At 45.9% G+C, this 5,913-nt stretch overlaps 1 non-coding gene across 1 annotated transcript; it reads left to right on the top strand.

The window, feature by feature from the left end:
• Positions 1-5,604: 5,604 nt before the first annotated feature.
• TRNAL-CAA (transfer RNA leucine (anticodon CAA)) lies at positions 5,605-5,710 on the top strand. Its single transcript has 2 exons — positions 5,605-5,642; positions 5,665-5,710. It is a non-coding gene; the product is annotated as a tRNA-Leu (tRNA).
• The last annotated feature ends 203 nt before the right edge of the window (positions 5,711-5,913 follow it).

Here is a 5,913-nt window from a genome sequence, read left to right as displayed (position 1 = left end):
CACTGTCGTCGTCTCCCCAGTCTTAGTGGGGTTGGGATCGTGCATGTGGAGCGAGTTGAAAGAGGGACGCAGGGGAGGAAAAGTCAGTGGTGTTGATTTCCCTCGTGGGTCCAGAATCACGTTCTGAGTGATACTTCCAGCTGGATGACACGACCTTCTCCTGGTCCTGGGAAAGTGGAGGTGGACACCAGAGCCTGCAGCTCTGTACTGACCCGTCCCATAACCTCACTGGGAGAGGGTGTCTTCAGGCCTTTCCTGATGGCAGTCGGGCAATGCAGCAGAGCTTGGCGTATCTCAGAGAGCCCAGTATCGTGTCTGCCAACCCAGAACCACAGGCCCGAGCCCTTGGGTGGCTGCGCACTGAGGAGCAGCGATCAGGCTGAGAGAAAGCTCCGTTCCTGGGGATTTGGGTCTTTGCCTCTTCTAGGCACGGCCTCAGAAGACAAGATCCTACGGGTTATGCTTACTCGGGCATTGCAGTGCCATGGCTGAGGTTCACGGGTTGGCGCTGTCATGTCCTGTTTCATTCACTTATTCATCAGGTTTCAAGGGAAATGGCAGCCAGGTCCTGTAGGGGAGGCCTTCCGTGGGGAATACGTACACTTCACCAACATGCTTGGAGAGCAGTGTTTGCCACGTGGTGTGGAGTCTTCTTTTATAGATGAGGAAACTGAAGCCCAGAGAAAATGAACTACCAAGGCACACAGCTCGGAGCAGCAGAGCCAGGGTTCAGACACGGCCACGTACTTCTTACCTGTCCCACGATACATGTGGATTCTGCTCTCTGTGTGGGAGGGGCAGAGCCGAGGGCTGAAACCTGGGAGTACCGTCCACTGACCTGGTCCACCCAGCTGGGATGCCCGCCTTACAGCAGGGAGCGTGTCTTCTGCAGACGTGGCATCTGCAGCTGGGAAAGTGGGTGAGGAGGCTCACTTTAAAGCGCGTCCCACTTTCCCCTAATTAAGTCCACCGGGGCGGGGGGGAAGAAGGGTCCACAAAGAGGACACTGTCCTTGCTGCCCAGGAGGTGAGATCGTCTCCAGGCTAACTTCGGGACCCGCACGGGGCTGCTTTATCCCAGTAGACCGTGCTTTAGGAAGAGCACCTGAATGCCCCTTAGAGGCAGAAGCCAGAGCAGTGATGAGCAGTCCTGTGGGAGTCGCACAGCTGCTTCCGTCTTGAACGGGGATGTCTGTACAAGGATGAATACTGCTAAGCTAATACTGAGGGGAAAGTTCTCGGAAGACTGTATACCTTAAGGTACTGTTTTTATAATTTGAACTGAAGAATTGTGGTTGCCTGTGGGCCATGAGCGGGGAGGAGGGGGAAGGCACAGTTCGTGTGAGTTGTTACCTCCTGGTTCTTGTGGTGGGTTACATGGGCATTGATTAAATTTTTAATTAAAAAGTTTTTGAATAGAATTAAACACAACTTGTAAATCATTTTAAAATTTCTCATCTGCAGAAAGGGAAGCAGTCTTCAAATTAACTGAAACAGGGTTTGGGCCCCTAACATGGGCTTGGTGGGAGTCTTTTTGGCCTCTCTCTGGTTTTTCCTTCGGAATATTTGAAGTTAATTTTCATCAGGCCTTCAGCATTCCCTTGTTCCTCAAGTCATTCGCTGCTCAGGGGAATCCTGTGTGAGTGAGGGTGTCTCTCTGCAGCAGCTCTTGTTTTTTCTGATGCGGACCCTACCATGCAGAGAAGAGCATCTTCTCTAAGGGCATTCGAAGCCTAGAAGAGACAAAATCAGAAGAGGAGAAGCTAAACGTGACTATGCCCTCCACAATGTCCAGTACAGTTGAGCAGATGAGACAGTACACGTGATAATTGCCTCACACTCAAACGGACGGTGAAATTAATAGGTGTCAACGGTAAACAAAAGCCATGTGTTAATGCCTGTGGTGATCTAAGAGAGTAGATGGAAATCACACATCTCCTCCCAGCAAAAAAAACAACTCCAAAGTTTCCCAGTGGATCACTGTAGGCTTTCGTTCTTTGCAGATACAAGACAATGGTTCTTTGATTCAAATAACTAGAGTTGTGTGCCCCAGCTGAACTTGATTTCTGAAAAGAATGCAAGAAAACATGGCTTCTGTCCTTGGAAAAGTTAACAAAGTCCATTAAGAGGGAGAAAAATGGCAAAGCAGTGGAGAACACGGGACAATGTGTAACTAGCTCACGGGCCCTCTCGAAGCTGTGCCTGTGCTCACTGCCTGGGCCCTGCAATAAATGTTAACTTAGTTAATGTAATTATGAAATTAAATGACTAAACCCCTGCACCTCGTTTAACCCAGGAGTTCCTCCTGTGTCAGGTCTCTTGAGAAAGCCCAAGAGAACCAGCCTTGGTGAGATTATTGTAGAGGAAGTAGCTTTGCTAGGATGTTAACAGGTATGGCATTTGAAGGTAGCCTTTTCAGGTACATTCATGCCTCTTTTCCACATCCCTATTCAGAACAAATACAGGATTTGCTGTGATAATACAGTGGCATGTGACTGCCAAACCCAGTTTAGGGTTGGATACACAAGAATAAGAAAAAAATATTTATACTTCATATATACTAAAGTATATGTCATATACTTAATATATTTTCAATATAATACATAAAATTAATTTCCTTTAGTGTAAAGAGTTCACTTTTTTCAGTCTACCCATTATTTTTTTAAAAACTGCAAATATGCCAGAATATTACCGTACCTGGTTTTTGATGAGGCTATGGGTTTTGGGGTTTTGTTTTGTTTCCCTGTTGTGAACACTTTACTATAGAAACCTTTTTCTTTTTAGATTTATTTATTTATTTTCCCCCCTTCTCCTCCTCCTGCCCTGCTGTTTTTGCAGTCTTCTCATTTTCTCTCCTCTAGTATTTGATTCCAGAGACCCCTGATGTGGAGGGAGGTTCCCTGTCAATTGTGCCACCTCAGTTCCTGGTTTCTGCTGCACTTCACCTTGACTCTCCCTTTGTCTCTCTTTTAATGTGTCATTATCTTGCTGCATGACTGTCATGGGCACTGGCTCACCGGGCGGGCACCCTTTCTTTTTTTCACCAGGAATCGAACCCGGGTCCTCCCATGTGGTAGGCAGAAGCTCTATCACTTGAACCACATCTGGTTCCCTAAAGAAACCTTTAAGAATACAAAATTGGAGAGAATATACAGGGAACCCATCCTAGCTCCTGACTTCAAAAAGTACCAATTTATGGTCAATCCCATTTTGGATATATCATCTCCCTTTCCAACATACCCCTGTTATTCTAAAGTAAATGCTGAACAGATAGGAAAGAAACAGATATTTTTATGATCCTCACATAAAACAGTTAAATTCATTTGCAAGGTTGAGAATGAAATTGTTTTTGAGTTGGTATAGGTCCCCATTGTCAACTTATTTTCTTTTTAGTCCCCCTTTTTTACAATAATTTGTCCAGCCTTCCAAAAATCCTTATGTTCTCATAAAAATGTAGAATGGCCTCTGGAATTCCTGAGTTCCTATTACACAATAAATACTGTTAGTAAATAATAAACATTTACATATTTAATTATAGCTTACCTTATTCAAGAAAGGATTTCAAGCTTTTTAAAACAATATAGCAAAACAAACAAACTATAGCAAAGTAGCAGTTTAACATAGGATAAAGGAAGAAAAAAATGATGGGGCAAAAAATAATCAGGAATGAAATGAAACAAATGTATAGTATGCCAACACACAAGGACACTAAATGTGGGCCACAATTTGGTTTTTAAGTTTCAAATGGACACCTTGTTAATATTATATCTCAGAGTTTCCATGAGATGGAAATAAACCAAATTTTAATGGATTTAGGGATTTGTGTTTGTAAAAAATAGAAATTTCTGCCTCGGCTCTTGGTAAGTAAAAACTCTCACAAAGAGTTTATTTTTCATATAATGGGTCATACGAATCAATAAGGAAAGCTGAACACCTCAATAAAAATTTGGTAAAGTATGAATTAGCAATCGGTTCACCACGGAATATAGAAATCCTTTACAACACCTTACCATATTCACCCATTAGAAGTGTTTTTTTATCACTTTTTCATGTTACTGTCCTGTGTTGGGTAGGTTTTGGGTTTCTAAATTTCTGGAAGGCAGTTGGACAGTATATATCACAAGTCTTTGAAACTGAATAAACTCTGATTACTGATTTGACTTTTAAAAATTTTTAAGGAAATAATTGTAGGCAATTGAAAATATTATGTACACAAGGATGTTCTTCACAGCATTGCTCATAAAAACGAAAAATTAAAAACAACCAAATATTCAACAACACCAGTTTTATATGGAATACCTCCAGTCATTAAAACTCTTGCAATAGAAAAGTATTGGGCAGGAGAGTCATAATGCTTTAATTTTAAAAGCAAGTTTCTGTGAGTTATCTGACAGAAAAACTAGTAGGAGAAAATATATCAAAATGTTGATAGTGGTATAGGTAATTTCTAATTTTATTTTTGATGTATTTTCTCAATTTGTGTGTATTTTGCAATAAGAAAAAAAAATCAGTATAAATGAGGCCACTCAGCCAAAGAGCAGTCTCCTATATTGAAAGGAGGTAAATTAGGGGACCACTGTTCCTGTACTTCTCACTTATTTTCTCTGGAATGATCGAAAATCGCAGAGAAAACCAAGCAGCTTTGGGGTTTGCCAAAACTCCTATTTCCTCAAAAGAGATAGCTGGAAAAAGGAAAACTTTTGAGATTAATAAATACAGAAAATAACCTGTCCGGACAAACTAATTAATAAATTTCCAACTCTGTCCTTTCACTCTCTGAACTTCACAGTCCAAACTACTGCAGTTTAAAAAAACAAGTACCCGGTGTCCCACCCCACTAGGTAAAAACGTTTCCTTCAGAGGCCCGTCGGGCACCCGCGGTGTTGGCGGGCGCGCAGCGGCCCCGCCGCCGGGAGGAGCTCTGTTCGCTCCCGGGAGGAGCTCTGTTCGCTCCCGGGAGGTGCGCGCGGGCCGCCGGGCAGGGGCTCGGAGGCCTCGGCGCAGAGCCGGCTCGGGGTTCCGGCAGGCGAGCAGCCGCCAGTCGTGGACACCTCCGCCCCGCTCCCCGCCTCGACCCGCACTTGAATCCCGAGCCTGTGGTGAGGGCCGAGCGGGCGGCCCCGGCGCGGCCCCGGCGCGGGCACGTGGGCCCCGGCAGCCGCCGCCGCCGTCCCCCGCGGCCCAGGACGCTCCTCCCGGGGCGGCCAGGCCGGAAGCCGGCCCAGCGGGGACGCTGAGGCCGTGGAACCCGGGCCTCGGCAGGCTTTCTGCTTTCGCACTGTGTCATCTTAAACACACAGATTCCGGGTGTCCAGGCCCACGCTCCCATGTCACCGAGGATGAGCGACTGGCAAGCAAAGCAAGCAGCGGAAGCAAAACGGTGTTCTTTCCGCCCTTCCCACGGCGGGGTGGCCGTCGACAGGCCCCGGGAGCCCGCGGCCAGTTCCCTCCACCAACAGTTTTTCCACAAAATCCTTTTCCTCTTCAAGCTACGGGCGGTTTTCTTTCTGGCGGGGACCAACCGCCGTCAGCGTAGGTAGGCGAGCGTCATCGGGGAGCGCCAGCATGTCTACTTTAGGGCTGAATCTCCCCCCGGCTTCCGAGTGTCAGGATGGCCGAGTGGTCTAAGGCGCCAGACTCAAGCGTTGCTTCCTCGTTCTGGGGATTCTGGTCTCCGAATGGAGGCGTGGGTTCGAATCCCACTTCTGACACAATGTTTTTTTTTTTCCTCTCTCCAATTCTGGAACAAATCTATACTGGTCTTAACGGTATAAATAAAGGCGAACGAACTCATCTATTTTAAAAGTTGATCTTTAAAATTTTGCCATAGCGCCAACCCTAAAAATCAGTGAACGAGGAAGCATCGCGAGAGCTTATGGGAGTCGCGAGATTCGTGGTGGGAAAAAAAAAAGCC

This window comes from Dasypus novemcinctus, chromosome 22 (genome assembly GCF_030445035.2).
Source record: "Dasypus novemcinctus isolate mDasNov1 chromosome 22, mDasNov1.1.hap2, whole genome shotgun sequence".
Lineage (NCBI taxonomy): Eukaryota > Metazoa > Chordata > Mammalia > Cingulata > Dasypodidae > Dasypus > Dasypus novemcinctus.
Note: the sequence above shows the minus strand (reverse complement) of the source record. Positions and strands in the feature narration are given on the sequence as shown.